General features: G+C 36.0%; 1 protein-coding gene across 2 annotated transcripts in view; it reads left to right on the top strand.

The window, feature by feature from the left end:
- Positions 1–339: 339 nt before the first annotated feature.
- Scn7a (sodium voltage-gated channel alpha subunit 7) overlaps positions 340–16,254 on the top strand; it is an 88,831-nt gene continuing 72,916 nt past the window's right edge. Inside the window, exon 1 of one of the 2 annotated variants that reach the window (XM_046447547.2) lies at positions 340–663. The gene's annotated coding sequence lies outside the window, so the exon portion shown is untranslated. Of the gene's footprint in view, positions 664–1,169; positions 1,640–16,254 lie in introns of those variants that run through there. The other variant, XM_058580152.1, reaches the window with a different exon arrangement.

Raw genomic sequence — 16,254 nt, 5'->3', positions numbered from 1 at the left:
CCTCCCCCTTTCCCCACCAAACACAAAATTGAGCTATGTCCTGCTCTTCCTCTCCTCTCTCTGACTTTTCTCCAGCCACTCCATTCCATCATGCCCTGCAAGTTGTCGTCCCCCTCCCTCTCTTATCCCCAGTCCTCTCTCCTCTGCTACCTCCCTTCCCAGCAGCTGGCGAAAACGCCACAGCTGCTGCTGCTATTGCCTCTGCAGCCAATCTCTGTCAATATCACCCCGCCCACGCCTGATCTGGATTCTGAAGTCGCGCACTGGCCTGGGAATGAGGGCGGGGGAGAGAGTGGCGTGGCGGAGAGAGGGGAGGAGGAGTGGGAAGGAGACAAAAACAGCTTCCAAGCAGCTGCAGGCAGGCGCGGCTCCACTGGGCATCTGGGCAGGAGGGGTCTCTGGATCAGTGGCTGGGGAGCCGCCCAGGTTGATTTGGTTTCTAGCTAGCAATTCAATGGGGCCGGTTTACTGCTGAGCCATCCTGGCCCTAGGGGCAGCAGCTAGTGAGGACAGACGCCAGGCTAGCAACACCTCCTAAGCAACCAGAGCTGAGGAAACCAGAGATTGGTGAAGACACAAACCCAAGAGAAGGAAAGGCCTCCAGGGAACCTTGCTTCACAGGGTTCCCACGGGTGCTGGTGGAGACCTGTCACTGGGTTGCAAGTAAGTGATTTTTCTTGCTATGGTGTCCAGTCTGAAGATGGTGATAGCTGTATCTGCTGCCAGATTTTCCCACCCACCTGGCTGCCCACTCCATACAATGCGTGGGGTCTCCAACAGAACTGAGATCAAGATTTTGGTCATGAATTAAGAGAGCCAGGGACTCCAAGAGCACTAGTGGTCTGTGGGTGTTTGCTCTGCACTGTATGTGTGGTTAGTTATCTCTTCCCAACAGGTAAGCTTCTGAAACCAAGGCACTGTTAGTGTACAATTTCTAGACACCTTCTATGGCAATGGCTTTTATATTACATGACACCATGATAGTAGAAATGGAATGAGATACTTCTAAGGAATCCAGTCTCCTTATTCTATGTATCTTAGTAAGTTCAAGATTGGTATTTTCCACAGGAAAAAAAAAAACAAAAAACAAAAACATCAGTATAAAAGTAGAGGTATAAATGTGATTGAAAATGCTTGAACAACTGGGCATTTTGGTTTTGTTGTGTTCAACAGCATGTTTTTGGTTTGTGTTGTGTTTGTTTCTTCGCTTTTGCACTGCTTACATCAGGAAGATGCATACCTTCTGGAGGTTTTGCTTTTTGTGGGAAGAGAGTTGATGTACACTGTAACCAGAAGTGACTCTGGTTATGGGTTACCTCCGGCACTTGGGACACTGGACAAAGCAGAATAGATGCTGAATCCATGTGGAATTATCCACTGATGGACCACTTTCATTCCTGGAAATATTGGACTGAAGTTTGGATACTGGCCAGGAAAATATTTTGAAATAGGAGGAAATTTGGGTGTTCCTTTTTGTGGAACACAAAAGGATTTCCTCTCACCCAAGAAATCATTCAAGAGAACGGTTTGTGGTAAACTTAGAAGGAAACTGGGCCCTCTAATAAATAGAGCTACAGGCCCTGTACCTGCTAAGACTAGCCCTGATTAAAATACAATAATCCAGCTGCTGCCTTTACAGGTAAGAAAGATATTACCTACAAGGAGTAATTTGATGAAGTTGTCTAATTAACAATAGAACTGTAAATTCAATGAGAAAATCTTTGGGATTTAGAATTATAAAACTTGATCTCCATATTTGTACAAAAGAAGCAAATTACTGAACTTGATTAAGGTTTATTTTCCTGATTTATAAATGACACATCAAAAAGTTCTGCTAAGAACTAATTGACAGCAATTACATGAAGAGTTTTATGAAAGTAAAATTTTGTATAACTGTCGCTTATATAGGGAACTATTTTATGTTTTTTTATCAACTTCATTCCAGTTCTCAAAGTCTAGTACAATATGAAAAGAAAAGGTTTTTCAATTGCCCTCTCTTGAATGACTAGAGGAAGTGAAACTCATAACTGTCACTTGCCACTTGTACAGTTATAAGCATCTTCCAAACTGTAAGCCTTTTTTTCTTGCAAAAGAGTGTGCTTTGGTTAGGCTCTTATCCTTATATACCTTTAAATATTCTATAAATATGCTTTACTCTCATCCTCTTTTTAATTTAAAATTATGTTTTAAGTATGTGATGTTGCTTCCTAGGAATGAAATCATCAAGTATATTGGATATTGCTATCTTTATTTGGTCCATAAATTAATAAATCAGTGTTTAGGCATAAATACTCTTGACTGTAGAACTCATTAAAATTTTGCACTCAAGTAAGAGGTATTATGAGCCCCCTTTTCCTCCGTGGATATGTTTAAGTGATAGTAGAAAGATCTGAAATTGGACACAGGCTCTGGTAAAGGGGCTAACTGGTCCCAGAGGAAAAGTTCAGACCCCTAAACCTATTGCTACATATTAGTCTCCATTGTAGACCTGGAAGAATGAAATTGTTAGAAACTGGTCATTCTGTTCCCAAAATGTTTTGTAGTAAAGAATTTGGTAGGATAGTTTATACACATGCTTACGATTTTACCTAAGTAGGATGATTGCAAATCTAAGCATACTAGAAATTAAAACAATGGTATTTTGTTCAATCTCCTATTTAGGGAAGAAGCATCCAGATACACCTCATACATGGCATGTGTACTGCAACCAGGGTACTCAGAGACAGATCTGCAACTCTCTACCTACCACCTGAGACTCTTGAAAGCTTATGATGCAAGGATTAGTGTAATATAGACTTTCTTAATTTCTGCGAATCTGATTCTATTTTTTTTAAATAGAATAATTTTTGAAATAGAATAATTAGAATCTGATTCTAATTATTTCTGATAGCCACTCTCAGTATTGGTCAGTTAAGAAGGACATTTGTAAACCTACCTACTGCCACTGGCTACCAGGAGTGCACTGTTACCTGTCATCATATGTGACTCAATCATAGAAACAGATCTCATTTTTCCCTGACTTGGTTCTCTACTTTTGTGTTAGCTTGGGCTTTGAGGTCTCATCTCTGCTACATAGAAAGAGTGAACCTTTGAGGGAATGTTTTCATCTGTGCGTTTGTGGAGATATTTTTTATTTGGGACACATCTCTTGACTCATTTAAGATCCTGGTTTCCATACATTTGTTTAAAATGCTTTCTTTTATAAACCAGTCTCCATTTTGCTGTACTCCAACCTTATATCCTAGAAAATAGGTAACCCTATTGTCTTCAAAGTGTTTCTAACTTAACTGACTCAACCTGAAGCTGGCTGAGAATAGCTAACTCTGTGGACAGCTCAAAGACCTTGGTAGAAAAGCTGAAGGGAGGGTCCCAGAAAGAAAATTGTAAATTGAATGTCTGAGATTAGGATTAGGATAGGATATCAGATTTTAAACTAGAACCTCAGATGATAGGGGTCTAGGGGCCATAGTCCCTGGTTGAATATACTGTGCTCAGTGAAATATTCCATCCCTTCTGCTTTAAATGTTAGGGTGAGCCTTCTAGTCCACCAGTCTCTTACTCTCCAAGTTCTTCCAGAGCCTTCATGGTCTAAGCACCTGATTACAAGCTAGAACTTTGGCTCTCATCCAAATTTACTTTCTCCCCTAGGCCCTTGAGCCCTAGGGAAGGATATATATATATATTAGATATATAGTGGATATATTAGAATATATATATATATATATATATATATATATATATATATATATATATTGTTGTTGTTGTTGTTGAACTTATAATGAAATAAAAACTAACTCATGCTTACCTCAGTACATTTCAAAACTCCTCTCTAATTGCTCTCCTATTTGAAAAGGACATGAACCTATATTATGTTTGCTTCCACATTTGAAAATCTAGAGTAGCTTTTGTGGGTAGGGGAGATGAGAAAAGCAGACTATTTCATATTTATCAGGAGCAGAGGTATATAGTTCCAACAGGCCTCTAGGGTTCTAGTAAATGTGCCAATTCTGGAATTTAAAGGAACAAACAAACAAAAAAGAATTTCGTAGATCCAGTGGCATCTAAAACTGTAGACCAAAAGGTCTTCGGGTTCCTAGTGAGTAAACAAGTTGCATTCATAACAGGATCTCCTTTGTATTACTCTAGCAAAGACAAGAGTACATTCCTCCCTTTTGAGCTCTTAAATGGCCTCTGGCCAGATTCTTCTGGTCAAGGATCTGACTGAGTAGGGCCATAGGAATGGTTCTGAAAAGGTTCTGGCTTGTTCCCAACATGCTTGATTTGGTAGACTGGACAAGCACAAAATGGACATTTTCCTCACATCTGTAGAAGCAGATGATCCTTCTACGGAACCATGCTGCTTTCATAGGGAAGTTTAAATGAACATGTTTTAAACCAGAGCAGCTTTCCTTCTTGTTCCTGGAACTCTTCCCTGCCTCCTTTGTCTGCCTAGTCATCAGAGTTCACCCTGGGGAGACTCATCCTCCACAGAGACTTTACCTATGCTGTGTCTCCAAACCCTCAAACTTCCACTGAGCTTTCCCTGGACTCTATTTCGTAATTGAATTTGAGATCAGGTACTGTTCTCAGGAGTTTGTCTTATGTCTAGTCTTCTAGTGAACGTTGACAATGCCCATTGGCATTGGAATGTGTGTGACTGCAGTCCTCCTCCCTGGAAAAGAGACATTAGCAAAGACCTCAGCTCCTGGTTATTTTAATAAAGCTTCATTAGAATCTAAATTTATGAAGCTTTGGGGCAGGGGGATTCAGTCTTCCAAAGTCAATTTTTGTATTTGGGAAAAGATGGGACTTGCACCTTTGAATTTTTACTGGTACTCATTTGTTTATTGAACTATTTCCCTTGTTGTTGTTGTTGTTTTTAATCCAGAGGAAATTCCGGATTGATATTGTTAAAAACAAAATGGCAATGCACATGACAGACTTTTGTTCTTCTTTAAGACTGGGTAGTATGCCATTGTATACGTATATCACATTTTCTTTATGCATTCGTCCTTGATGGACATTTGTGTTCCTTCCATATGTTGGCTATTATAAATAATGCTATAATAAACATGGTAGTACAGATATATCCTAAACATATGAATATCCATTCTTTTTAACATATACTATTTTTGACAACATAAATGAACAACATAGATGACTTTATGCTAAATGAAATTTGTCAGGCATAGAAAAAAATGTAGCTACTCCTTGGTATTTAGGCAGTGGGTTCTTGGATCCCCTGTGGATGCCCAAATCTGCAGATTCTCAAGTCTTATATAAAGAGATGTACTATTTGCATATGATTTATGTATATCCTCCCATATATTTTAAATCATCTCTAAAATTACTTATAATACTTAATACAATGTAAATGTGTGTAAATAGCTGTCACATTGTATTGTTTAGGAAATAATGATAAGAAATTGTCTGTTCATGCTCAATATAGATGCAGGTTTTCTCCAAAAAAATTTTTTTTTCAAGACTGTGAAATAGTTTCTTTATTTAATCAATACAAAGCAAGGACATTGGTAAACAGCTGTTCTGCTGTCAGGATGGCACACAGTTCAAAGTAAAAGTCTACAAAGTAAAAATCTACAAAGCTGATGTTGTTTTCTAGGGCACTGAGACCTCAATTGCTGAGATCTGGGGTATGATCCTCATCCAGCATATTTCACTTAACTCTGTCAATATTTGCTAAGTCTTATTAGCATTTATGTCTATGATCTAAATGGTTTTGATCCATTGTTAGTTGAATCTACAGTTGCAAACCCAATGGCAACAGAGGGCCTACTGTGCTACATGATCTCATTTATAAGTATAATCTAAAATAGTTAAACTCATAGTTAGGAATAGAATGGTGGTGCCCAGAATATGGGGTGGGGAAATGGATTGGGAAAGAGGAAATGATATAATCAAAATGTACAGTTTCAGTTAGGCAGGAGGAATATTTTACTGATTTGGACAGCATGAGAACTATAGTTAACAATAATGTAGTGTATGTTTCAGAATTGCTAAAGAAATATGTTTTAAGTATTTTCACACAAAGAAATAATATATTAATCAGTTTGATTCAGTTATTTTACGAAGTATGCATATATCAAATGTAACACTGTACCTCATAAATATATATAATTGCTATTTATCAACTAAAGGGCAAATACAAATTTTAGAGCTGATAATTTATACTTGTTTTTGAGAAGGTTGATTATTTCCAATTTTATTCCTCAAAATAACATATTCTAGGAATGAGTTGGCTGAAATTTTCAGAGTGAAGGAGTTGAGTTCAAAATGAGTGGATTCTAATCATTAATTGAAGAATAAGACCTGCAGCCAAAATGTCTTGACCTGAGACCCAGACATAGCTGCAGGCAGATTCTAGATCCAGGGACAAAATGGTAATGTCATCTAATTCAGGCTAGATAATCTGTCTACCTAGGACAAGTAAAACACTTGGTATTAGATAGTCAAAGCCAGAGTGGAAGTAACCAATTCAAGTGGAAAACTAATGCTTTCCAAAAGCAGAAAGCCAAGCTGATAGAAGATGAGGGGAAATTTAAAGAATACTTGTTCATACGGATGCAAAATCCCAAGTGAATCAGTGCCATTTAAGTAAAACTGTCTTTTTTCCTCAAAAATTCAGGGTGCAAACTTTTCATTTCTAGACTTTGAAAATACACTTGCATTTTGAGTTGTGTCCAAGCAATATGGAAATGTTAACTGGGAAGCAGCAGAATTCCCTACAACTGTTTAGTCTCTTTCCAAAAATATAATAGTTTATTTACTTCAAGAGAAGAAAATATTAGGCACAAAGTACTGCAGTTAGACAGGAATAAATTTCAAGACGTCTACTGGACAATAAGCTGACTATAGTTAATGACTTGACTTCTTGAAAAAAGTAAAAGAGTGTGGATATTACATGCTATCACCACAAAAATAGCTATTTGAGTTAATGCATTTGTTACTAGTTCTGCAGTGTATATATATTTTAAAACATCATGTTGTACACAATAAAAGCATTCAATATTGTCAATTTAAAAATAAATAGTTTTGCCCAAAATGGTGGTGCATGCCTGTAATCCCAGTAACTTGGGAGATTGAGACAGGAACACCACAAATTCAAGTCCAACCTCAGCAATTTAGCAAGGTCCTCAGCAACTTACTGAGCCCCTGTCTCAAAATTAAAATAAATAAATAAAAAGGACTGCAAATGTAGCTCAGTGGTAAAGCACCCCTACCAAAAAAATAAATAAAATAGTTTTTAAAATTTACCCAGAAACAAGTGATACAGTTTGTTCTCAACTTTACATTTTTCACTTAATAATTGGTTTGGCAAGTCTTTCCATATGAGCACAGATGTATCTATGTCTCCTCTTTATTACTGACTAGTAGTCTATGATAGCAACATCTGAGTGTTAATTGCATTAGCCCTTTATACTGTGCACTTTGTTTCTCTCTGTTGAGCTAAAAGTGTGTTGTAATAAATATACTTACAGATATAACTTCTTCAAGTTCTGAAAAAAATTTTCATAAGGCAGTTTAATTGTTGGATCAGGGTACATGAAGCTAAGAAAGTACTGATAAATTTCCCTTAAGAAGAAGAAACCCACCAAATTGCACTCTTACGTGAACTGTATGAGGGTGCCTGTTACCTCCATGGACCAATCTGCAGAAGGTCATATCCATTGAGATGAATCTGTATTATCCCTCTATAGAGTTTTACTATTAAAATTATTGATTATGTTAATTTTATCCATACCCTTCAGAATTTCTATCTTTAGCCATATTTCCTCACAGGCTTCTGCTTCCTAGAAGTCAATGAGTATATTTTTGAAGCCTCCCATAAAAGAAAAAAAGTAGAGCATTGCATTTAATATAATTTGAGATCTAATCCCTGTGGGGAAAAGGAATTCTAGTCAAGAGTGCTTTAAGGGCAGAAGGTTTTGCCTCAGAGAATTTAGCTGTGAGTCATTGTGCAATGTTGGAAAAGTGAATTACAAGCCATAATACTAACTGCAGTGAATTAGGTCCATCCCAAAATAGTCAATTTAAATTGGTTACTAAATGACCAAATTGGTCATAAGGTGTGATTCCTATGTATCAACAATATAGATTTTATTTAATAATTGCATTTCCTTTATATCTTTCTCTTACGTAAATGCTACATTTAGTCCCAAGTTAACTTATTTCATGGGTCTTACTATTATCTTTAAAAAAAAAAAAACAACAGTTGTTATTTGAATGTCATTAGTACAATAGGCTTGGTACACTGTTCATGTCTGATGCAGTGTACAATTGTTTCAAAATACCTTGAAAACTAAGTGAGAAGTTGTTTTCTCCTTATTTGCTATTCTATGTCCTCTTGAAATTGGATTTTAGGATATTATCCTTAGTCTAGGCATCAACTGTCCTAATTTTTTGTTTCAGTTTTCTTTATTCTTAACTTACCTTGCTCTATGATTTACATTCTTGTCTGCTAACCTGATTTTTCTTGAAATTCATTAGATAGATAAACTCTCTCTCTCTCTCTCTCTCTCTCTCTCTCTCTCAGAGAGAGAGAGAGAGAGAGAGAGAGAGAGAGGTGCACACTCAGAGGATATATCACAATTTCCCAGTTCTCTCTGGCAGAGCTAATCTAGCATTTGTTTTCTTTTCTCTTTCCAGTTCTGGGAAGGCATGTACATTGATTCTTCAGATGCTACAGTTTCTATTCCCGTAGATAGGAAAAAATGGGCACAAAGAAGCTGTGAGTGCTGGGTGGCCACATCGTACTTGGGGAGAATCTGTCTCCACAGTCTGGCTGAATTACAGGCAGGAATCACATTAAGAAACGGGAAGCCATTGGGAGTGGGAACAGGAAAGATGACTTCTGGCATCCCCTTTACAGGAGAGCTGAGGGGAAAGAGTTTAGGTGCCCAAAGAGACGAAAAGAAAAGGGATCTTCTATTATGGAATATTGTTAGGCAGGTGTTTGCCTCAGCAACTCTGATTTATGCGTTCTATTTGGCATATTATCCTATATAGATCCACTATCCTATTTTTTTTTTTTTTTTTGCTGTTGTTTCATTTATCCTCATACTCAGGATATCAAATGAGAAGAAAAAAAATGTACAGAGGTGTCTTATTGCTTCGTAAAGGTAGTTGGATGAAGTGTAATTATCAGCCAGTAGAGTCGGGGGTTCTTTATATGGCACCAGAAATTGAACCCAGGGGCACGCAACCAATGAGTCAAATTTCCAGCCCTTTTTACTCTTTTGAGACATAGTCTCCCTGTGTTATTTAGAGCCCAGCTAAATTACTGGGGCTAGCTTTAAATTTGTGGTCCTCCTGCCTCAGCCTCTTTAGCTGCTGGGATTACAAATATGTGCTACCATGCCTAGCTCTAGGTTGGGGTTCTTCAGCCTGGCAGCCTTCATCAGAATCATCTCAAGGAACTGTAACCTAAGATATTCTGAAGTTGTCTGGGTTGGACCATGGGCTCCTAGGTTTTCAATATAAGCCCCAGGAGATTTCTAATGTACATACAAAAGCTAGTATGATCTATACCACCTATACAGAGAGAATTTTCTCTCTCTCTCTCTACAGCTCTCAGTACAAAGGTATAGACAGGTGTTGATAAGAGTACGTCATCATTTAGCCTTTTTGTCTTCTCAAGGGCTTCAGAATTCATGAGCTACAGATTTGACACAAACACATCTAGTCTTCTTCCCAAGGTCTAGTACCTTGGTGAATTTTTATGTCCATCTAAGCTATCACAGAGCCAAACTAGATATTAGCCTTCTTTGTTTGGATTTACATGACAACTGTTTCAAAACTCTTTTGTTGGTCACAGATTTAGGATACAATTTATGGATCTATGAGCTTAACTCCATTGCTGAGAAGCTAAGAAATAATAGAGGTTCAAGGAAATCTAGCAGTGTACTCACAGATGAAGTGGACATTAAGGGAGGTCAGCTGGTTCTGACAGTTTCCCCAAAGTTTCAGAGACACTAAAAGCTCTGAAATTTTTAAAATAGAAATAGAATTCAGGTCTTCCATCTCAGGATGACTAGTTATATTAAGTACTTCAAGATCAAGAGCAAAATTTAGATTCTAATCCCATGAAAGAGCCTCTTTTGTATTCCTCTGGGAAGTGACAAAGGGCACTTTTCTTTCACTTGTTGATCCCTAATATGGCCACTAGCCAGGAATTTTTGGTCAAGGATGTAATAGACTGGGTCCACTACACATAGAATTCTAAGACAATACTGGCTCCTTCACAACTTGCTCATTTTAGTGGAGTAACAAGGGATAATTCAGAAATCCTAGAGGATGAGTTCACAAAGCAGTGGGTGTGTTGAGAACATCTGGGTAAATTGGGGAAACTGAGTGTTTTAGAATATTGGGTTGGATCATTTTCTCTGGGTGACTGGTAAGGAACCAAAGACCTTTTTTGTCTTGGAAAATTCAAGTGGGAACATTTAAGGCTGAACAAGCTTTGCTTTGTATTTTTGGTAAACTCCCTTTCTGCTGGCATTTCTTATTGGGGCAGGAGGCCCTTGAGAGGATCTTTTCACCACTAATCTGCACCCCTTCCTGGCATTTTAGCTGCCACTAAGCTCTTGTTACACTCATTGCACTTGTAAATTAGAATCAGATGCAGGTAGGAGGATTTGGTTTGGTTATCTGGCACAGTTTGTGTTCTTTTAATCCTATTATGTCCACTGACTGTGTCATCCTAAAGCGTAATATGTTTGCTCCCGTCCAGAAGAAGATAGACATTAATTGATTATTCTTGAACTATTGGACAATGACAATCTGTAGAATCCACCAGGGTTTGGATGATTTTAATTTCAGTCTCTGCTCCTCGTGAAGATTTAATCATTTTCAGAAATGAATTAAGGTTGAAACTTCATTCTAATTTATTCACAAATCTGTTTCAGATTATTCTTAAATTTAGTCATTTTATTTCATTAATACTTAGAGCATTATTGTCTAATATCATGCTTAGCACTTAATAAGTGTATGTTCCACAAATGAATGTCAAAAAAATAACACCCAGTACAGACTGAATCAAAATTTCACATTTTACATCATATATATGTGTAAATAGTATGTGTCAATCAATAATTTAAAAATACATAAAAAATGATTACACCATGGATAAACTTATTGCAAGATAGGGACATATCAAATTGCAGGAACAGTCATTTAAAGAAAAATTGGAGTTCACTTTAATATATATGAAATAAAAATAAAAATTTTAAAAGTAGTGAATATGATTATATTATAGAGAGACTTACTTGTTTATACAACATTTTTCAAAAGAGAGCAAGCATATTCCAGCATTTTCCAAGGAATCTGAGAGGAATTAGAATGAGGGAAGTAATGAAGACAGAGTTAAGCAATCTGGAAAGCTGGAGCCAGCAAAATCACAGAACAGGGATCCAGAGTAGGCTTATCTTACCTCAGGCAGATATATTTAGGAATCTTGGCCAAAATTTGCACTAAGAGACTCCAAAGCTACATAAATGAAAAGTCATTTAAAATGGAAAATAAAATGGTCTCGGGGTAATAAAAAGTTGTAATGAAGTGATAGCATGCTGAAGAGATGCAAATACAAGAATAATCCCAAGAGTATCAACCAGTTATGCAACAGAGGAGGCAAGTTTTGAGATTGGAGCTTGTGTTTGCACAGAATTACATGACCATTTCCTACCAGATGTTAGGTCTGTTCAGCTGGCTGCCTTTTGGTCTTCACACATAGAAATAGCTCTTTCCCTTGGGAGTGGAAGTCATTAAGTAAAATTGTGATATGTCTTGTATTAATCTGAAAACAAACAAACAAACAAAAAATAAAACAAACAAACAAACACCAGATCCTTATAAACCTGACTAGACTCTGGGAATCTACCGAGAAGTATGCTATACTTTCAATTCCCAGGAGTCATCATCCACCAATATCAACTGTTCAAGCTGGGTCTCAGGACAAGAGAAAAATGAATGACACATTGAGTAGGGCAAAGGATAGGAGCAAGGAGGCTTCTAGATATTTAAGACTTTTGTAGCATGGTGGATTTTTTCCATTGGACATGTTGGGTTGCCACTCAAAGCCTATTATTAAGGTGCTTAAACATAGTTGTAGACAATTGTTAGAAGAGGAAATACAAGCAAACAGCTTGAAAGTAATAAAAATGAAATCTAAAAGTCTGATGAAGAGAGATACAAATAAAGCAGAAGAAAATGTAAAAAAATACATAAAGAACTTGGAATTTTAAAACCTATTTAATAAAGCCACAGTATTATATATGATCATTATAACAGATTCTTGTTATTACTTTGAGCTATGAGTAAAAAAAATAAATTGTATTCTCCACATTCCTTGTGTAAATTCCAATAAATTATATAATTATTTCAATTTAAAAGATGGTTAAGCTTTAGTGCTTTAAAGTATTAAGAACAATGATAACTAATATTTATTGAAGTTATATTTAGGCATTTTTCTAGATGCTCTTTTATTTATTTAGTTTTTTATACTGGGGACTGAACCAAGGGGGTACTTAGCCACTGAGTCACCTCTCTAGCCCTTTGTTATTTTGTATTGTGAGACAGGGTCTTGCTAAGTTGCTTAGGGCCTCACTAAATTGCTGAGGCTGACTTTGAACTTATGATCCTCCTGTCTCAGCCTACTGAGCTTCTGGGATTACAAGTACAGGCCGCCATATGGCTGGCTATATATTTCTTAACTCATTCATAATTGTATTACTCTAAGAGGTAGTTATTCTTATCTATTCCATTCTATAGTTGAGAAAATTGAGTTTAAGGACTAAAGTCAAAGAAAGTACCACATTTAAATCTAGAAAATCTAGCTCCAGAACTAAACATTTTTTCACAAATATTTATCATAAGATACTTCAAACATATAAAAATATAAAAATTTTTGATAGGACTCTGCAATCAATAATTAGTATCTTCAGCTACCATTTTTAGATAATTTATCATATCTGTCTCCATCTGTGCATCCCTCTAATCATGCATTTTTATAATTATTGACATTTACTGAAACAGTTTTAAATATTCATGCAATTGTAATATATAATAAGGAGAGATCCCTTGTTCCTGTTTTCCCCCAATGGTAACAAAACTATAGGATAACAACTAGGATATCTTAATGTTTTAATAATAAGATAGATCACTAAATGAGTATTTCTCCAATAATTAAATTCTCTATATGAATTATAGTCAGTCATATAAGCCATATGTGATAGACTATCATTACTCATGACATAGATAGATAAATAGATAGACAGAATTAGGAATTAACTATTAGGGTTTTTTTTTAATATAAGGATATTAGGAAGCACATCATTTTCTAGTTAAGACCTGTTCCTATTTTTAAATACTTCTATATGCATACACCTTAAAAATTGATGTGGCTACAGATGCATAAAAAATTAATAGTAGTCATTAATAAGGATATACCATAAATTTTTTAATGATTACACCAGATGTACATGTTGACTTCTTCTCTTATTAAAATTACACTACCATGAAACATCTTGTCCATATAAATTGTTTGACATGTTTACGTAAGTGGTAAGTACCTTTTACTCAGCTTACTAGGGAAAAGTCTACACATTTCAATCTAAAGGGTTAGTGCCAGATTTTCTTCTGGAACTTTTATACCTATTTGCCAGAATATCTAGAATATCTCTAGAATATGGCCTCAGCAGCACTTTCTGTTATTCAACTAATACTTTCATCTTGAATTATTATTCATAAGTTTACTTATGCTTTTTTTTAAAGAGAGAGAGAAAGAGAGAGATAATTTTTTTAATATTTATTTTTTATTTTTCGGTGGACACAACATCTTTATTTTATTTTTATGTGGTGCTGGGGATTGAACCCAGCGCCCGGCGCATGCCAGGTGAGCGTGCTACCGCTTGAGCCACATCCAGCCCTTATGCTTTCTTTTATAAGTTTTATAGTTTATTTTTTTAATTTAAATTTCATTTTCCATTTGGGTAATAGAGTCACCTAGCATTTACCTGGATAAGAAAAGTATATGGAGCCAGGGTTAATAGGGATTACCCAATTATAAATCCTCCTATATATGCTCCCCAAACAATGGAGTACAAAAAATAAAGCAAATAAAGCTGCACAAAACTCTCACCGTCAGCATAACCAGAAGGCAGAGAATGCTCAAATTTCAAAAAGCAATAGAAGAAAAGCAAAACCAAATCCATTTGTACTTTACATCATGATCCAAACCCTTTATGGAAATTGAAGTTAGGAAGAGAGAGAATGCCACTGGTAGTGACTAAAATTGTTTTAAAATAACTGACAGAAAGGGAATGCCCACCCTAACTGTAAAATTCTTGGGGTTAAGGGGGGAGCATTTTCCACAAACTTTCTTGCATCCGTTATTAAATACCTCTATTTTCCACTATAATTTAGACAAAACACTTAATGTTTTTGTAGATTCTATATTATATATACTGATAGTTCAAGTTATGCTTAATGACAATAACAAAATCAGCATGGGAAAATAAAACCATATGGTAGATTAAAAGCCAACTTTGAATAGTCTTAAATTCAAGAGAGAATTAAGTTTAAGACTAATAGCCAAGACCACAGTCATTTTCAAATGGCTGAGACATTAATAATAACTCAGCCTCAAACTGCCAAATATGCAGCACTTGGGCACTGCCACTGACTCCATTGCTACAATTGTCACTGAAGTTGCCAAAAGTTGCTACTGGAACTTCTGTTTGTTTTGCAAAAATGGATTGTCTACAGCCCCTCTTACATTATATCTCCAGGTCCAAATTCAAAATCTTCAGTGTATGCATTTGATTGGTTTAGCTGAAGAAATGTGATCATATCTTAAATTCATGAGAGATAAATTATTTTCTGTATTATCTGGCTCACTTTTTCACTTCCATTGCAGGAACTCTCCTACAATGAAATAACAAATTCCCTAAATCTACTCAGTGGGTTAGAGGATGGGAACATAGCTCAGTGGTAGAGTGATTGACTAGCATATATAAGGTCCTGAGTTTGATCCTCATCATTGAAATAATAACAATAATAATAATAACAACAACAATAATAATAATGGAGGGTTACCAGGTTAGGCAGTATATTGTCCTTTCCAAATTAATGTTGACTCTGCTTCCTTATCTTCAGTTTTATAAAAGGTAAAATATTTGACTTTGGTAATATTTGCTTAAAGTCTAGCCATTTCCACCTGACATTAACCTGACAACTACTTAACAATAAAAGTTGGTGGCCAAGTGGACATTTCTAAAGGATCCACACTGAAGTATCAATTGTTTAGACTTGCCTTAAAATTTTTAAGTTTGCATGAATTTTTGTGGTATAATTTAAATGTATACAAATTTAGATTTAAATGCAACCTGATTAGCATTCATCTCCACCACCTAAGCAGCTACACAATGATGGAGAAGTTATGAAACTGATCAAGTTCTGTCTCCACATCTGTATGGCAATCATAAGGATGATATAATGAGAAACATGTAGTCTGGTGCCTCAAAACTGGTAGTCATTCAGTAAGAGTGGTCATAATTCAATTGTCAATACATTATAATGAATGTTGGTTCATATTTGAATTTGAAATTTAGGGAAAATAGTTTTTCTTTGATAATTAACCCCATATTTTGCAGGATCACTTTTAATTTATACCCAAAATAAACCATTTCCAATTCAATCAGCAATTTAAATTATTAGTACAACTATAATTTGTTAGAGTCCTAGCCTGAGTTGAATGTGATGCATTTATTGCCAAAAACTTACTTTAGCTATTCAATTTTTTAGGAAGGCCTTCTAATGGACAGATTAACTATTAATCTTTCTGTGTGTTTCAGTCTTTAGTGCTGTATTAAGATAGCTCACTGAAAAGCATGGTGCCTGAACCATATTATATAAATACCCCACAGAAATGCTTTTACTGAATTATTATTTAATGATTAATAATTTACAGTCTGCTTTCAACCATTTAGAAGTCCAACTCATGCCAGTTCCATTTGACAAATGAAGCCTTGCTTTGCAATGCTGTAGAAGACAAGGCCTTCTAGCCATTCATTCTTCTAGTCAACAATCCCACTAATTCCATTCAGTGTCAGAATTATCACCGAAAGCGTCTTCTAGGATAAGTGGGTTGGGAGAATTCATATTGATGAAGCCAGTAACATGGTCCCAGGATTTCTGTGTTGTCTGATTTAATCTTTACAGCATTGAGAGATGCATGAGGGC

This window comes from Marmota monax, unplaced genomic scaffold (genome assembly GCF_021218885.2).
Source record: "Marmota monax isolate L192 unplaced genomic scaffold, Marmota_monax_Labrador192_F-V1.1 WCK01_AAM20220418_F8-fsc00007, whole genome shotgun sequence".
In the NCBI taxonomy this organism is placed as follows: Eukaryota; Metazoa; Chordata; class Mammalia; order Rodentia; family Sciuridae; genus Marmota; species Marmota monax.
This window is presented reverse-complemented; position numbering and strand designations above follow the sequence as displayed.